This window comes from Anser anser, assembly GCF_964211835.1.
Source record: "Anser anser genome assembly, chromosome: 9".
In the NCBI taxonomy this organism is placed as follows: Eukaryota; Metazoa; Chordata; class Aves; order Anseriformes; family Anatidae; genus Anser; species Anser anser.
Genome location: NC_139729.1, coordinates 7,018,016 through 7,037,334, shown reverse-complemented (window position 1 = coordinate 7,037,334; position 19,319 = coordinate 7,018,016). Strand labels below are relative to the sequence as shown.

The 19,319-nt window shown below is 41.5% G+C and overlaps 1 long non-coding RNA gene across 5 annotated transcripts in view; it reads left to right on the top strand.

Annotated features, from left to right (window-relative positions):
- LOC310904196 overlaps positions 1 to 18,140 on the top strand; it is a 90,830-nt gene extending 72,690 nt beyond the window's left edge. For all 5 annotated transcript variants that reach the window (XR_014588110.1, XR_014588111.1, XR_014588112.1 and 2 more), the window contains one exon: positions 16,257 to 18,140. This is a non-coding gene — a long non-coding RNA (uncharacterized lncRNA). The remainder of the gene's footprint in view (positions 1 to 16,256) is intronic.
- Positions 18,141 to 19,319: the final 1,179 nt, after the last annotated feature.

Below are 19,319 nucleotides of genomic sequence, written 5' to 3'. Positions count from 1 at the left end.
AACTCCCTCGTTGCTGCTGAGGCCAGCAATAAATATTTGGCCACCTCACTGCCCCAGGAGCCTCTGCATCGTTGGTGCACAGCAGGCAAGCTTCAGCAGGAAGGGCGGGCAACATTTGCTCGCCAAAAGCACGTTGTGGGGGTGTCTGTTGGGTCTGCTCATAGCATTTGGGAAAGAATTCAGAAAGTCTAAAGTCTTTTAAAGACTTTCTAAACTAATACCTATTTCTTGAGCATTTCTTTAGCTGTAGGAGGTTATTTTCGAGAAAACAATGTGTACTTCTGCTGTGGTCTCTTAAGAACCATATTCCTAGTTTGTTCTTTTTTTTTTTTCCCCAACAACAAAAACTGCAGAATAGTACAAGAAAAACTCAAAAGATGAGGATATGTTTTACTGATGAAGAGAATAATTTTAAATTTGCAATCTCTTCTAAATAGGCACAGAATACCAAGGACCTTATAAAATTTCTAATAATTAAGTGCAATTACTGTCCTAAATTTCCAGACGTGAAAATTGAATATGGATTCTGGTTTCTGGAAACAGTGTGAGATAGCAAGTTATTAAAGCTATGAAGCAGTTTGCAGTGTGTAATAAATACATATAATTACTTGCAGAAAATGGGATTACTGTCGTAAAAAGAAATTGAAACGCTATTACCATCACCATATGTCACAGTTTGTGTTCTACAGTAAGTCACAATTCTGATAGTTCATTTATAATGCTGGCACGTCAGTAAGAAGAAAACTAAGGCTTATAATAATATTTTCATTTAGTATAGAGGTTTTCATAAGACAGCAACAACTTGAATCTGCTGTTACCTTAACTTTAAATCTCTATTTATTGAGAAAAACCTGTTGAGGAATTGTTCTTTTCTAGCAGTGGAGACTGAACCAGCACCTTCCACCTCCTGCATTGCTCAAGGCTATACAGGAAGGTGACAAAATTAATTGGGGTGTTGGAAACGGTTGTTGATAGTGCTAGAAGGTTAGGCAGATGTTATTGTGCATTTGTGTTGGAAAAAGACTGGTGAAATGGGTAACTTCAGCAGCACACTGAAAAACATTCAGATTGGGAGGAAATTATCAAGCTGCAGCAGTAAAACTGTGGATATGACAGACATCAGTTCATAACAGTGTTCAGTTGTGTTAGACTTGCCATAAAATATCTGTTTCTTGGGGGTTATTGAATGTTTGGAGAGCTGTTTTCCACTGAACCAGCCTGTCTACCCACTAATTTCTTGGAATCAGAACTGCTGGATTGTTACACAGGGTCCAAGGGCAGATTAAAAAAATAATAATAATATATAAAAAAAAAAAAAGCATGCCTGCACTGAAATAAGAACTGGTGACCGTCTCTGGAATTCATGGAGAATCTGAATAACACATGAAGTGTGTTTGGAAGCATTCTGCATAAAAGCAGATATGGGTTTCCTGAGGTTGTATTTCAGTCTGAGCAGACCATCGGCCACAGTTGAGAAGAGCATCATGACTCCTCGCCCATAACGAGCTCTGTGTGTCATCCTGCTCGCTCTCCAGGTGCCTGCGTCCCCTCATTTTCTGCAGGCCGGATGAGGCCTACTTGGCTCCGGGGTGGCTGTGGGGCTGCTCCGGGCTGGGGCTGCGCAGCCCCTGGCAATGCTCCAGCTTTCCACGAGGGGTGCAGGACCCTCTCCCGGGGGCCAGCAGTGCCCCTAACCCAGCTCATCAACCCATGGCCACAAGTGCCGGGCGTGGGGCTCCTGCACCAGCTGGAGCTGGGGTGCTGTGAAGTGTGTGCTTGGGTTGACCTCTAGTGGCTGTAGGGAAGAGAGGGCCAGACCTTCAGGTGGGCGAAGCACGAATGGCTGTGCTGAGCTCTTGGAGCGCCCTCAGCCCGGCTAACCTGCCATGGATATATGCATTACCTTCTGTATGCTGATCCCTGGATGTAAATTAACATTCTGCGCTTGACCTGTTTTCCTGTGGGCCTTTCTTCCACAAAGGATGTGTTTTCCATATGAAAGGTGCTGCCCTAGCACAGAGCTGCAATACTATGAAGGCCATAATTCATGACTTCACGTCCATGCCCTTCATGAGATAGCTTTTGTGATCTCCTACGATGTGCTTGGTCGTTTCACATTCTTGATACGCAGTCTTCTACCTCCACGAGCACCTTGAGCAAGACTGCTCAGGAAACCATCTTCACAGGGCAGAATGGGAGCAGGGCATGCCTGAGCTAGGCTTTCGTGAGCCATTGTATTAGAAACAGGGATTTAAAGATCTGTGGGTTGTGTACTTCGGGTATGTACTTCTCTTCCGGTCAAGGCATTGACATTTTGGTTGGGATAGGAAAGATTTCTGGACTTTTCAGAAGATTCTGTGAAATAACTCTTTATTTCCCCTTTTCATTGAGAAGCAAGAGCCACTTAGTGGTGTTGCTGATGGTACAGGCAAACTGAAAGGATCATTGTGATCCTGTATAGTGGAGGCCCTGAGGCAGCCCTTGGCGTCGCATTGCTGAGCTGGAGCTCAGCCCGGTCCTTATGCCTTCCAGGTAGATGGTCAGCCTCACTAGAGCCTGTCTGAGGAAGGCAACATTTATCCCAACTTTATCTCATAACTTAGCTGTAATTGAATCCAGCACCGAAAGCCTTGGTTTGGAAACTGTTGGAAAAAAAAATATCAAAACAACAGCAAAAATCTCACACCTGTAACCAAAATTGGGCATAAATAATTGATAATAGATAAAATTTGCTGAAATATCTCAAGGATGCTATCTGTCTTCTTGCCAGTTTTTATACTGAATAACCAAAAGGTTTTAGTGGAGATAGATGACATATTTAACATCAGGTACTTTGTGCACACTGTTCTCACAGTTGCCTGTAATTTTAAAATTGCACTGGGGACTAAAGGAGACTAGCGATAGGAAAATGAACACCAGGGTAATCAATACAGCACTCCAAAAGGGAAGCAAATGGAATAACGTGTCTAGCACACATCACGATAATACTGAGGAAGCTTCACCACCTGCCCTCCAGCTGGGACCCTGCTCATGCAGGGTCTGGCAGGGACCTGAAGGTTTCTGCGCTCTGGTGCGTGTCTCGGATGTGTCCAAGCTTTTCTTGTAGAGAAACTGCAGTGCAAGCATGATTGCTCTTCTGAAGCTCTTCACTGGCCTCAAGACGCTTGAGGCTACAAAATAACTGAACTAGAGATGATATTCCTGATAGCTTTTTTTTTTTTTTCAGATATATCACCTGGTTTAAATAAAAGATTACTTTTTCTCATACACCTGTCTTGTTAAGAAGGAAAGAGTGCGGTATAGAAGATGATGGCTGTATCCTAGATACAGGTGTGAGTGTGTTGCCTGTTAATGTCAGTGAAATGATGAGGCAATTTCTTCCCTTTTTGTCAGTCTTTTCCTGTAATTAGACAGAAGCTAATGAGTAACCTGATTTATATGTTTAGTTTAGGTTTTTGTGAGCTTTAGATGATAGGAATCAAGCAGAGTGCACAAATTTTAACTTGTTTGTATAGGATCCTGTAAATCAAGACCATAGATTTAGATTTCCTGATCTTCATCTCACTTCTTTAACATATTTTTGAGTAAACAGCTGAGAGCTTAGGGCTTCTGTTTACTGTCATTAGCATCACTTCTTCTACACATTACCAGCTTATTTTACTTCCACATTATGCCTGTGAATTAACACATCAGGTCAGTGGGTGGAATCTCATCTCCTTTGAAATCAGGGGGCAAACCCCCTTTTCACATGGGCTGGTTAGGAGTTCAGCCTGACTCTGACCGCTGCAGTAACACATTTTGTCATACAGTTAACCTTCCCCACTCCTCCTGTTAGTCCTCCAAATTGGAAGAGTCGAGTATGTCTGGTAATTGATAAGCAGATTGCTTAAAGGCCCCGAAAGCCTCTGAAGTTAAAAACCGATATTAGAGGCTGATTGCAAATTCATCCAGCCAAAAAGCACGTCATAGGGGTGGGGCTGGTTATGTTTAAGCAGGAGGCCTGCAACTTGCATTTTTTCATCATTGATGGCATAATATTCTTACTGCCTTCTGCTGCAAACAATTTTAGTCTAACAGACATCAGAGTTTGTGTTTACACTCAAAAAAAAAAAAAAGGTAATTTTTATTGTTAAACTTCTTTCTGTGGTCTGTCTTTGGCAGACTGCCTTACTACTTATATGGTATGTGTTCAAACCAGAAACCTTGAACAACGTAAAACAGTTACCAACTTCTGTTTCCAGTGCTCTTGTTTCTTTAGAGGATGTGCAGTCAAATGAAAACAATAACATAAATTCAGTGCCACAGCAGCTATTTTCAAGAGGAAAGTAAAAGACAGCTGTAGAGAAACCTGTATTTTCTGCTTATTATTAACAAAGTCGCTGTTCTGGAAAGCTTTGTGAAACTTGTTCTGAATTTAATCTTGCTTCTGAAGGCTGTCTTCCTAGAATATGTAAATATTGAAATCCAAGAAACTGAGGAGGAGGAGGGAATGGAGTGAGTCAAAGTCATTTGTGTTTATTGTTGGAGCCGTATTGTTTGAGGTGCGCTGATCAGAGAAATAGCGTACAGAAATGTCAAGTCATTTGTAAATCAGAGGTGTACATGCACTCATCTCTCCACTGGTGTTTTTCGTGACTGGCAATGTGAAGAACAGATTTAACTAGGAGGAAGCTATATATTCATCCCTTTATACGAATTAATACGATTATCGACCCCCCTAAGCAATATTATTATGTGTTTGGAAATTTCTTTGTGAATACTTATGCCAAAAATCATTATTTCCTAAACTAAGTCCAAATAGCTTTTGGTCTTTCTAGCTGTGGGATATTTGAAGGCTGAACTGAAGTCTCTTCATGTGATGGAAATAATCACTGTGTAGTGGAAAATAAACACTGTCCTTTGTAGTGTCTCTGTTTAGAGCAGGCAAATGGCTGAAAGTATTATGCAAAAGTTTTTATTCTCCTTACTCTCCGTTTTGAGGTAACAATCTTAGCACCCCAATCAGTGGCTTTTGCTGTGTAGCAGTCCTTTGTGCGTTCTTGCTTTCAAGTAGAGCAACTTCCTTAGTCTGTAAAAATTCTTCATATTCATTGAGAGCATCACAAGCCATCTGCCATTCTTGAACTCCCCTGAAAACTCAGCTCTGCTGGTCTCAGCTTGACTTATAGGAGTTTTTCTTCTCTCTCTCCCCCTTTTTAATTGTATTATTCTATACCTTCTATCCTTCTATTGTGGGCAGCTAAAAAATATCTAAGATGGAAAAAGGTGTGCCAAATGACTATTTGATTTGTTAATAAATATATAAATAATCTACCAATTCCTTGCCCGACTTGCTACATTTTGTTAAGCATTCGTTTCTGTTCTTCCTTCTCAATTTTGTGGACAAAGGTTGGAAGAACGCATGTCTTTTGAGCATGGCACAATGTGCATCAAAAGCAATGTTCCCACCCACTTAAGTGGAAACAGCCAGATGCCTAAATGTCTGCTTGACTGAGGTGGGAATACTGAGGTTGTATTCCTTTCTTTGGAGGGGAAACATTTAGAGACAAATTCAAAATTAAATAGCAAATTTCTCTTGGAGAGACTGTTGGAGTTTAAAGACCAGACTCTCTTGACAGTAACAAAAGACCCCCCTGCTCCCCCCCCCCCCTTTTTTTTTGAACAAATTTAATTGGTTCTTTTGCCAGGTAAAGTTCAAATGTAATGAGACATTTTGTTAATGCGGATATTGTTGTGTGTGTGTTGTATATCCATGTCCTTGAAATGTGGTTGTTATAGCAACAGGCTTAACTATTAAACAGGTTTTTGTCTTATATCTGCTTCATAGCATGTAATGTAATTAGGATTTGCAGCATCTTTAAATATCATGCTAGCTAATCAAGGATACGAATATCACTTACCTTCCTAAGTAAATTAGCTACAAAGTATTGTTTTTCCCCAAAGGCATTATCTCTACAATGTGTGTGTTATTAGTCTGCCTAGTTCTTTCTGCCTTGATGTGAAGAAGAAAAAAAAAATTAATCTACATATGCGGAGTTAAAATGTGCCAAAACAGTTAGATTTCTGGAAAATCAGATTCCAAGTGTAGCCTTTCAGCATTTGAAAGTCTTATCCAAACTCTGCATCTGCAGTTCATAATTCACAGTGCAGTGCTAGCTATCACTGCGATCACGTTGCTCCGAGCCTGTTCTGCAGTGTTCCCAGCACAGGACTGGGTTAGACAAGCAGTCTGGTGAAATGCGTACTTTTGAGACGTCATTTTGGATCGGCTTTTCACTTAAAATTTTCTCAAAATTAAACTCTTCTCTGCTGCTTGTGTTTTCAGCTCAAAATTAAACTATTTGCAGAATTACCTGTGTTAGGATCTGAAGGTGGGAGTGATCTCTAAAGTTCATTTTCCCTCCCAGCCCCTAATCTCCAGGAGGGTGAGGGTGGAAAGCGAAGGGAGAAACCTTTAATTTCTATTTGTATCACCAGGTGTGCCCCAGGCAGAAACAACACAGCCGTGGAAAACGTTCTGCAGTCCCCAGCCATGGGGAGCTGAGCGCAACAGCACAGCAGTGAAATGCCACCATAAACACCAGAAAACAGGCAATAGGAGGTCACCCACAGATCAGACTGGTGCTGTGGTCATTCTTGCAGGCAGCAGCTCCTCGTGGCCATGGAGCACTTGACATAATGTTGTTCTCCTTCCATCTGAAGTCTGCCTTTTGGAGCCCTTGGCTTTCTTCTGGGCTGTCAGTTTGGGTTGCTTTGTTTTCCTTTGAGACTCTGAAAAAGGAAAATGCTGCTTAATGTGAAATAATTGCTTGCAGGAAGAACTGAGCTTGTGCTGCAGTTTGTACAGCAGCTTGATGGGTTGAGGGGCCTTTCGAGGCAGCTTTGTTGTCGCTTGCTCTTTACAGCTGAAGTATTTAACTTCCCTGGCTGACAACATGTCTTGTGACTAAGGATTTGTGTCTTAGAGTTTGGATCCAAACTCTGATGACTGCAATGAGAGAAGGCCTTAAAAGTCCTGAGGAAGGAGGGGGCGGGGAGGTGTACTGTATTTAAAAATAAGAAGCCTGAGGTCTAATCATTACAATGAGTATTTGCACAATCAGGTGAGCGTGCTTAGAGAAGGCAGACCTGCACTGCAGCCAGGTAGCAACTGGTGCAACAAGAGACTTTTAGCCATTTGTGCATTTTAAGCATCATCTTTGCATATGTCATTGTAGCAAATGAGCATATACAAATGGTTTGAAATTAATTTTTGCACAAACTAAATGCTTCTTTCTGGGACCTCCGGTTGGAAACTTCACACAATATTGATAGTCTTGTTAGTGGGTACTATTGTTCTGCAAGAAAGAAGTGCTACTGATGAATTTTTAACTAATTATTTTTAATAAGTGAACTTTTCTTCATCAAACTTCCTGGGTTTAAAATGAGTAATAGGGGATCTGTTACTCTGAAGGCTGCAGGGCTGTATGGTTATTCTTATGGTATGGAGCCTCCAATACATTTCAGTAAGTATGTTTCCAAAATTAGCAGATATGCAGGATTTGCTCATTTGTTGCCATGTGCACAAAACCAAATTTGTCTAGGGTTAACTTGCTAAGCCTCCAGACCAACTTTTAATGGCAAGATGACAAACGGTCTCTGGAGACAGTGCGTTTGGGTTAAGGGAAAGATGAATCTAGGATGAAAGAAACAGCATTTTTGCTCTTTCCATTTTGCTTGTGTTAAAAATAGATGGGAAATCTTAGTCATGCCTTTAATGGCTGTCTTCAAATTGGTACCATAAGTTTGTAAATTGTCTTCTGTCAGCGTAAAAAACAGCTATTGCCAAAACTCATATGATACGCTTGCACAATATGACCTTTTATTTTTGAAAATGCAGTTTTCAACTCAGCCTCCAAACTCTGAAATCCCTGGTTTCAGAAACGTTTAATTTGCTTTGCAAATTTCTCTGCTGTTCTCTCAGTCTGTGCTCTCCCCGTAGCTCATCCTACATGAGGGTGTGGATGTTTCTTCTTGATGCTTCTTCCCCTGCTCATTAATTGACCCCTGGACTGACACTGGCAGAGGTGTTGGCTCCTGCGGGAGGACAGGCACCGGTGGGAGCAAACCAGCCTGGATTCCCTTCTGGAAACGAAGCAGTGGCAGGACCCACAGAGGGAGAATTGCTCCCCTGGGGCTGCTGGGACCCAGAAGTTCCTGCCTGAGTTGTGCTCCATGGTGTGTAGGAGCATCACCTCTGCCATAGGCTGGTGGCATGCTGCACAACTTCACAGGACCAGCCTTGAGATATAGCTGGAGGTGCAGGATCCCACCAGCACCAACTCACCCTGCCTCCTTCTGGCACTGTGTATGGATACTGCCAGTCTTCCTACACGTCCTGAGGCAGCAAAGAAACATCTACCAGAGGTGGTGACAGGTGATTCAGCAGGAGCTCTGGTGACTCATCTAGCTGCTGAGGAGATTAAAATCAATTCCTGCTTCAGAAAATGACAAACTGCCCTTTGGTGTCACCCATTAATCTACAGCGACTGCTGGGCTGGAAAAAAAACAGTCCCTATTTGTTAACATAGCCACGAGAGGGAGCTCATAAATCCCATGACTGCAACAAGGACATATGGAAATGGACCAATGTAGAGATTTTAAATTCAATTATTAGAAAACAGCTCGTTGTTATTTAATTCAAATAAACTTTTTTACACTTTCTGAAGGTTTTTTAGAAGCTTTCTTGAAGGTGTTAGTATATTTAGCAGACAAGTTGATGCAACACCATTTAGGTCTTGTTTGAGATTATTCTGTTTGTTGTATTTTGGTTGAAACTTAATCGAATTCTTCTCTTAGTTTAATTATATATATAGATAGATATATAAACTCCTGCTTCTCATGTTCAGCACTATCAGTACAGAAACCTCAGCTACAGACAGTATTATTCCACAGCATTGACTGAGTTTGAATATGCATATAAAATGAGGGCTTCCTTTCCCTAGAATTTAACTTTATGTATGTATAAAATGAATATATATGTATATGTATATATGGTCAGAGCTGACCAGTGGTCTTTAGAAGAGTGGTGCAGGCTTTTGTGGCTCTACTTCAATTCCTTTAAATTTGTATGAAGTTCCAGAGGAAGTTCAAAAAAACAAAGGGGACCCAGAATTTCTGTCTTTAATAGCACATTGCAAAACAACTGTTTGGAGAGCACGTGAGAGAATGGCACTTTTCAGCAAAACCAGCCGCTAACTGATGGACATTACAGAGGGTTTTTTTGGGCAAGCCAGCAGGTCTTTGTCTTTTTGAGTTGCCCATGGGGAGATGATACACCGTCCTCAGGGGCATGTGATAGTGCTGAACGTCAGAAGCAGGACAGTGCAGCGTGTGTCCCATGTTTCATTCCTCAAAGACCTACAGGCTAACATACTTTTCATAAGTTATATGCAAAAATTTAATCACACCTTAATCAATTGGAGAAAGAATTCACAAATCTTTCTGAACAGCAGAAACTGTGCAGTTGGTATGCTGAAGGGAATAATATCTGGTAATTAATCATCAGTTTAAAATTTTTCTTCTTTTCTATTTTTTTTCTTTTCTCTGTTTAATGTGCTGGTGATGCAGGTGTTAGCTGGATATTTTTTCAATATCATCTACATTCCTTAGGGTAACTTGGAAAGAAAAAATAGTCTTGAAGCAAAAAGCGCAGTAGTCCTCAACTTTTCATATATCTATGTAACTCTGGAGTAATTTCAAAAGTTTTCTTTTTTTCACTTTTTTCCACTTAAGTTTCTAAAATGCGTAATCAGCTTCATCTTGCGATTATTCTCATTTATATGTCTGATTTATTTCCCTGACTGGCCCTTTAGCTGCATCCCTGAGTTCATCCCCTCCAGATTCCCACAGTTTCCCCAATCAGATCTGAAGTTTGCTTTGGAGGGGACCCTAGATTGTTCTCCTGATGTATAATCCGTAACTCCCATTTGTGTGAACATGGAACGGATGACACAGTATAGAGCATCCAGGTGGCTGTCATTTTTTCTTCTTCTTTCAGGGTTGCTGGTTGATGTCTGAGAAGTTACGTGAACTTTTTTTGCTGAGAAAAATGTGCCGTATTGATGGAATTTTCAATCTTATTCAAATGTCAGGCAATCTGCTGGCAGAAATTAGCGTTTTCATCTCTTGACTCCTCCGACCTTAATAACCAACAGAAATATCGAACCAACCTTTTAAAACTGAGATTACTCATTTAAATCCAATTGGAAAAGATGGTGATGGTAAGGAGACAAATGTCTAGGAATTTGGGCAGCTAAGTTATATTCGTCAGACACAGGCTTTTAAGTCTGGTCATTTCCCTATTGATTACAAGTTTGGGGCTGTTCGTAGAGATCAGTTCGTTGGCCTAGACGTTACAGATTGGTGTGAGCTTTTCTATTTCCTTGCAAAATGTGCCACTAGGATGGAACATCTTGTGCTCCTCTGTTTCTTGTTGCTAAGTACCCATTCTTCACAGTTGCACCTTAAGGTATAAATTTAATAATCCTGTGCTGTTTACTCTCTTTCGTACAGAGCCACAAGATTTCCAGTAATATGAAGGAATATATATATTTTAAGGTCAAATTGTACATTAATCCATCTAAGTTGGAGAGAATCACATTATTGAACTGGTTTCCCAGCTGGTCTAGATTTCTATGCACGTATTGAAATTAACTGATGTTTGCCAGTTAAGATGTTGGCCTAATATTAATTTGATGCTTTGGAAAGTGCATTTTTTTCTGACAAATGCTTTATTGGAAACAAAATGAATGGCAGAGAAAGAAAAACAGGATTTCAAATTCTAAATCACTATTTTTCCTGGAATATTATCTTGCTTCTATGAAGATAGCTTGCCTTGAAGCTTAAGACCTGGGCAAATATCAACACTGCTATGTTGTAACAGTGCGAAGAAAACCCAACCAAGCAACAATAAAAAAAAAAAAAAAAAGTTATACCATTTCTATTGTGATGAATGTCAGGGATCCATACTTATGGATCTGTGGAAAGCCTAAAATCCTGACACAATTTATATTGTTTCCTTATATTAAGAGCTTTAACAATGGACCACAGCTGTGTTGCTGTGGTATTTAACACTCCTGCTTTGGATTTGGTACCTAAGAGCAAAACTTATCTGCCATTTTGACTTCTCAGGTACTTAAAGGGTTATGGATAATATCTGTGTTGTAGAAAAATGGGAGTGTGTTATATACGGTTCCTATTTGTTGCATGACATCTTTGCCCTGCTGAATAAGTTAAGATGTTGACTTAGATACCCTGCATGTCTAGAGAATTCTAAGAAGTTTGCCTTTCTCTGAACCTTCTTGCCTTGCACTTATTTTTCCAGTGAGTTTAAGCAAGAATCGCACTTTAAAAATGTTTGAATTCTAGTTATATTCACTTCTGGAGCTGGCCAAGAACATTCAGGTTTGGGACAACCTTTCCTTGTTTTCTTGTGAATCAAAAAGGTGCACTGTATTTTTCCACTACATATTTGCAGAAACAGTTATTGCCAGTTCTCTAAATTAAATCAGAGCAAGTCAGCATTTTTTGGTTTGCTTCAAAGTATGGTTAACAAAATAGCTCCCTAAAGCACACAACGATTTTTGGTTTTGTTTCTCAAGATGAAATGATGGAAAAAGGGCCATTGTTTGGGATCTGCAATGGGACCTTCAATGGCAGAACCACACATTGTCAGACAATTGTGTTTGATGAGCTGTGCATCTAAACACGACCATCTCCAAACACATTCAAATACTATGTGCGATATTTGAATTTTAGCAGAGTACTCTTCTTTTTTCCCGTGTGTTTCTTTTTTGCTCACAGTTTCTCTTTGCTCTTTCAAGAGTTGGGGGTTTTTTAGAAAGCTGCCAATGAGTTCCCATTACAGTTTGTTACTGAGCACCTCAGAGCTATGGGTAAGTACACAGGAACACTCTGCTCTTTCACTTCAAGTGGGTAATTAACTGCCTAAACTACTTGTGGACTTCTTTCAAATCACAGAATTGTTTAAGATATGATAGATGACCAGGTATTTTCAGAGAAATGTTAATAATAACGTAATGTACATCTTCTGGTAGCAATGAAATTTTTATTTTCTGGCTGCCTTCATTCCAGAGCAAGGCTATGGTTTTGCTATCTAAGGAAGGATATCACAGTAGGCATGCTGTGTGCCATCAGTCCTCCATGAAGATGCTATGTTCAACTCAGTATAATTTCTAAGAGCCCCTTCTTAGGGAATGCTGTCAAAGTCTTTTGTAGGGCTGTCTCACATCCCATAGGAAAGGAAATTCAAGATGTGTTTCCTCTTGCCAAGCAAGTCCTTCAGCCTGGGAAATCTTGGCAATAATTCATGATAGCCTGAGCTGATCACCCACTTTGGGTGATTTGGCGAGGTAGAATAGGTTGGGCACTATCCTCTTGAAGGCTAAGCTTTAGTTGGCAAAGAGGTAATAGTTAAGGTGATCTTTTCCAGTCCAGCAGCCAAAGCACTTTTTTAAAGTGGTCTCTATAAAGCACTTAAAAGTTTGTAAACACAGCAAATAGTTAAAAATAACCATTGTTATTTCTTTATTGTTTTTTTCTAAATGCCTTGAACTGTACGTTCTCATCTAAGACGATTAAGAAATATCTCCTCATAACCCTTCCCGCAAATGTCCTTTATACACTACTGAAAGAACTATCTACTGCTTTAGCATAATACCCTCACAACTTGCTGTATATTGGCTCATCTCCATTATGACATCCTTAACTATAATCTGCGGCTGATCTTTTAGGCTTCCCAGTAGGATCAAAGACTATTTCCTAACTATCAAAATGGTTTCCCAAGAGTTTCCTTCCCTTCCTGTGGATTCAGTGACACCACAGAGTGATTTATTAATTCATTTACTTACCGTTCTGCCATTCTGGTGTTTGGGTTGGTCTTGTTTTGTTTTGTTCTTTTGTTTTGTTTTGTTTTCCTCACGGTTATCTATGTAGCTTAACTTACAGATGCAAATGGCAAGTAGTGTGGACCTGTGCTTTGCTTGCTACATGGGTCTGTACCTGGGGCGAGAGGCAAATGCGTTAGTCCTCAGGAGCTCATAGGTCTGGACCAAAGGGTGACCTGTAAGTTAGAAACATGCTGTCATGGGGAAAATGCATGTTTATGATGGGGAGAGGGGAGAAGGGAGAAATATGCCATTTCGGGTGAATAGCTCATTTCTATTTTCTGTGTTTACCTCACTGATGTGCCAAAAACAGGCAAGTCTATGATCTATTCCTCTATTGAGAGAGATGCACAGAATAAAGACGGGCGTCGGGCTGCAAAGAAAAAGCAGAGTGAGTTGGATCAATCCAAAAGCACTTACCCACTCCAAAGAGCAGAAATAAGAACAAAAGGGATAAACAAAGAAACCTAAATCCCACATCAGCAGCCCAATATTAGAAGGATGATTAAGATTATGGGCCTAAGGGAATGTGTACGTTGCAATACTGAACATGGAGTACCTAACTTTTAGGCTACCTAGAAAAGTTGGCAGGCCTGACTGACCTGTGCAGGCTGTGTGTAAGATATTGCATTGGTGAACTGAAGGCGTGGGGATGCTGTGCAGGTAACTGTCTCCAGAAGCCATTAGGAAATGCATGTAAGCAACTTACAACTGCAGAGGAAATAAGATGTTTGATGTTGAACTTTGTGTGTCTACACTGATACTAGAAGGGAAAAGGAAGCATAGCTCTACTATATGGAGGAAAAAATGCCAACTAAATAATCTATGCCATGAGCATGGATCTCTCTGGCTACATCCTTTCTGTTGTACTACCGGTCTGCATTGAATGGGCGGGTGCTGGAGCCATGTCAAGGTTACTTGGTTCTTCATGTGAGATTTACTGACTGGCAATAATTCTGAAATTATCCTGGACAAGAACAGGAGCTAGCAAAGCATGTCTGTGATGTGTCCATAGTAGTCCTTCTGCTTCTGAGGTGGGTGCTGAGAGCCTCTCTAGGTGCTTTTCCTACTGTGACAACAGCCCTTGGAGCATTGCCCCAGCATAACCTGGCAGAGAAATGGTGAGGTGTCCCAGTCCCTCTGATGGACTTCTTTTGTTACGACATACATCCTCTGCCCTCCAAAGGCTGCTCACTGAAATGCTGAATTGCACAGAGATGAAGTCTACTCAACAGAAGGGTGTTCTTAATGCAATTTTTTTCGATTCTTAATAATGATAATTAAATCCTTACTTGATGTTTGTTGCAGCATCTACTGAAACCAGAGAGACACATTTCTTTAACTGCAGCAGGTCTCAGATTAAGGCCTTTAGCAACACAGAAATCGTCCCTTATCAGGCCAACATAATAGTTCTCATGGGTCCAAAAAATACTGCCAGTTCCATTCCTGTGCTGGGCTCTGTTTCCCACCTCCAGCCTAAAACACATTCGAGCTTGATGCTGTTGCAGTGCTGTCCATGCACGAAGCTCCCATTCATACAGGCAGAGGAACTAACCTGTCATTTAATCAGGTGGCTTCTTGTTGTGTTTGGTAGGTGACAGCCCTGCCTCATGCTTGGAGCAAGGGTTGCACGGTGTGGCTGTCGGGCAGGCTGCTCTTCTCTAGTCTGAGTAAAGATCGATGTGTGATGGATGACATGGTGGTGCCCATGCTGTCTGTACACCATGCGGCATGCAACCAACCATTGGCAGCTCTTTCCTTTGATATGGATGAAGTTCTGTGAAAATAGTTTTGACTCCTTTCGTATCTTGAAAATCTAGTGCAATGAAACAATGCTGCTTTGGTGGGAAGTGAATTTGGATTTGCGTTTTGACTCTTAGTTGTGCTCTTTGTGGTTAACTTAGCCCTCAAATTAATGAGTCCACATGGTGTTTTTTTCAATATTCTACCCTAAATTTGCACAAAAGTTTGCTCTTAATGAACCCGAGCAAATTCCAGTGCCAGTTACTACTCATCAACCTTTCAGATCCTTTATGCAAATGTGCACATGCCATACCCTGCTCGACTCTATTTATAACTGAATGCTGCTGTTTTGTGCTGAAATGCTTGGTTATGGCAAGCAATGCAATCAGCTAATTCATTAATTAGCCAAAGACTTTTTAACTCTGGTGTTGCACTTCAGCCTTACTGTTCGGAAGAGCAACTGAAAGTTGTTTAGATTTCTAATGAGGCTGGAGTAAAGCTGTTCTGGTAATCAACCCACAAGGTTTTTTTCCAACATTTACTATACCATTGCATAATGAATTGAGTCATGTTTTTCTCAAAAGAGATGAGAAAACAGATAAAATTTTATAAGCTCCCAGTCTGTATTTCTCTTTCTTACAATTGCCTTTAGAATGAAGATATTTTAATGAGAGCTAATTATACGATTAAAATGTCAAGTATTTGTGTCTCTTCTATGAGAAATGCTATAATCTATGCAAACTCACCAGTATCTGTTTGGATCCCAACAACATGCTGGTGGGCAGCTGTGACCCCCACTGAAAACATGCTTGCAAATCTACCTAAATTAAGGAGAGCAGATGTTAACTAAAGAAAAGAGGATGCAACGTGCCCAGCACACTCTCTCTTCCCTCCTTTGATTGACCAGGCATGAGTATGCTCCCTGCGTCAGGTCGCGTAGCCTGCACAGGGGCAGCACAGGAACCAAGAGAACATTCCCTGGAAGCCCTGCAGTGTGCTGTGATGGTGAGGTCTCTGTGGTGGCAAAGGGAATGAGTGGAGGTCTCTGTGGTGGCAGAGGGAACGAGTACAGGATAGGGCCATGGCTTGAATGGAGAGACTGGTTTTCCTCTTTCCTTTGTTCTGGACAAATTTCTGATTCCTTGCATCGCCTCTAAAATCTGGTGCAAAATACCATGCCAGTACCATCAGAATTGTGGGATGCGCCTACAAATCTTGAGTGTCTCAGGTAAGCCCAGAGATTTGGTATCTGTAACCTAAATGCTGTTAGGGCTTGAATCTGAGACTATTTTCTTGTAGTTCTCTGCTCTTCAGTCTCTGACCTAAGCTTTACTGTTAAGAATTAAAGATTTTTTGTCCAGACCTGACAAGTGAAATGAGTCATGAAATAACGCTAGATAGGTAATTTAACATGGGACTGTAAGATGTTTCAACTATTTTGGTAGCCCATGATTTACAGTCCTGTTTGTGAGACAAATATCCTCTTCGGTTCCTGATTTTCTTGTTTCTTATAAAACTGCCCTGTTCTTACTGTATTTGCAATTACGGTATCCCTTATTTGTGTAGGTGGAAACACATGTGCAATGAGACTACTCGAAGTTATCACCGTCACAAGCCTGGAAGACTATTGGAATTGAGCAGATGGACCCAGATGACTATGAGCTCCATGTTTTAAACCACGGGGATGAGCAAGGTGTCAGAAGCAAAGAACTGGGTCAGAAAGGTAATCCCATCGTTCAGTGACTGCTGGCGGGCCACAGGGCACAGCAAGGGGCAGGGAGGGACAAGTTAATGGCAGTATCTGTGTCTCTCGGAAGTGTTCATGCTCTCTATTATTGCAGTGATACACAGGCTTGATTTCTTGAAAGTATGAAGCATGAAAAGTGATGACTTGATCTGTTAGACATGCCTGTGTAATGGTTACCTATATTTTTTGGCCGGCCCTGTCCTCCCACCTCAGACTGAGAGAAAACAGCAGGTCACCGTTTGGCTCGGGGTGGCGGGGGAGACCAGTGTGCGGCCATTTGCTGCACAAAGGTGGCAGCCAGGCTGTCCTGCCCTCCTAAACCTGCTGCCGCATCACACTTAGCCTTCTTTATGGCCCTGCTGCACTTCATGCTGCTGCCAACAGCACACAGCGTCTTGCGTCATTGGCACTGAACAGAGCATCTGCAACAAGAGAAAGATCAGGAAAGAACAGCGTTTCGAAACTCTGCTGTTACAGACAGTTCAGCTGCTGTCTGAAAAGGTGCAAAGGGGCCCTGCTCTGCAGGATGAAAAACAAGCACAAGGGCTGCATGGAGAGAAGAAACTTCATCCTGTGCTGACGCTGCTGGCTGCGTCACTCCCCTTGGCCTGACTCAGCACTGCCACACACACCACACACCTCCCAGCGGGCACCAGCCGCTGCCCAAGCCAAATCGTGCAGGATTCTGCACCTTGCTGGTGGTCCCAAACAGCAGTCTAGATCTTTCGCTCTTACTGAGCATGGCTGTGTCTTGCTTCAAGCTGCTGCCAAGGGAGGATGCGCGACTGCCGCGCTCCCTGCAGCGGGAGATGCTCTCGTGCTTCAGCAGTGCTGTTGCCATGGCTTTGTCCTGGTGTACATGAGATCAGAGGCTGGCTCCCTGCCACCAAGCATGGCCTTTGCAAGAACTGGACGGAATTATGCTTGTCATTGTTTGCTTTTTGTTTTTCCCGAGCAAGAGTAACAATAGTACTGCTGACCAAACCCTCACCTTGAGAAAGATGTGGTGTCGGTGTTTTCTTACGGAAGCCCAACAGAACTAAAACAAACCAGAGGACCAGTCCCTAAATCTGAACGCTGTGGCTGTGGGTGTGTTTTCAGTGCTTTCATCTTCAGTGGCATTTTTAACAACTCTTGTTGTTGCTTGGCTAAGTGAGGACTGGGAGGCAGGAGACCCAACACCAACTCTCCAGCTCTGCCAGAGATTCTGGGTAGATCAGGGTAAATGGCTGGATCTCTTGATGCTATTTGTCCCCTTCCAAAAAGGAGAAGGAACTGTATGTAACTTCTGCATTTTGAGTCTTTAGATGATATTGATGAGATCCTGGAGTGGTTCTGCAACAGCCCTCTACTAGGAGCGTATGGGGCAAGAATCAGATTTTTAAATTGCTAAGTATATGAGTGGAGGAAGGCGATGCAGGTGTAGGTAAGGTAGTAAGGAGACAAACCTGGTGAACAAAGAAGTTTCTCTGATGCCCTTCTCTTAAGTGGTTGGAAATATTTTTTGGAACAGGGATTTTCCTTTCCTTTATGCATGTATTTCATGTGTATACTGAATTCAGCTGTGCATTGTATATGCACAGCATTCAGAACTTGGGGCTGTGGTATGAATAATTGGGTAGGTTGAACAAAATTTCCTCCATTTAAAATGTTGCAAAGTTTTCTGAAAAATGTTAAAATTAAAATACATTCATAAATGTTGAGCCTCTAGCATTCTGTATATGAGGAGACAGCTTCCTGTAAGAGAGTTATTTTTTATTTTCATTATCCTTTTATGAAGGCTTAAATTATCTTGAGTTATTCAATAAAACCCACAAAATTGCTCTTTACGCAGTTACTCAGAGAGAGTGTTCCATTATGTGACAGTCACACAACCACATAATATCCCTTTCATCTATAACTTTCTGCTACTTTTGCCCACTAAGTGTCTGAGAAAGTAAGGCAGGATTAAAATATTCCAATGGACACATGCTGGCCTGGGTGTTGATCATGCCCAGGGAAAAAATCAACAGATTACCACATGGTCCAAAGAGGCCTATTTGTTAGGAGAAATAGTGCGGATGTGCCAGATTGCCCTAAACAGGATTGTGTGATTTGACTTGCTTTCATAACTTCAGAGCATCTGATTTCTTTCTTATCCTAAGCACTGATCTTCTGGTGGCTGAGTTTTCCTGCAGTCTAGTATCCAGAAAGTACCCAGAAAGAAAGATGGTAGCACCAAGCATTGAGACAATTAAACTTTTGACTAAGGACTCGGTGGGTTTTCGGGAGCACTTAAACGCATGAGTTTGAGAGTCTTATTTTTGGAGCCTGGTCCTTTTGGATTCCAACCTGTAAAAGAAAGAAAACATCACTTCTCCATGCCAGTGAGGTACTGTGAGCATAAGTATGTTAAAAATCACGAAGCACTTCAATACTGTGGTAATGGAGGCTATATAACAAGGATGGGCAGAAAACCAAGAAAGCTTTTTATATATTTCAATTTAGTTTTTGAAATCTAACGACACTGAGCCAAGTCCTTGGTGGGTATAAGCAGTTTCACTGAATCATTGAGAACCAGGCTGGTTGAAAATTTTGCAGACGTTTCTATGATGTGAGCTGCTTAGCCTTACAGCCACATGAGAAGGCTTTCCAGTGAGACCCTGGGCGCGGTGCTGCAGCCGTAGATTGCCAGAGCCACACTATGCACCAGTGAGATGTTCCGAGATGTGCACCAGCCGTGCTTGGTCAATGGAACTCATGGATTTATTAAGTCTTGAAAAGCCCCCAGGGAGGATAAAAGGCTGGATAATAAACCACCTCCGAAAATATGGCGTTTTAAGGTATATCAAAGTTTCCTTTAAGAAAGACAAATTACATTTTTACTTTTGATGTCTGCAGGC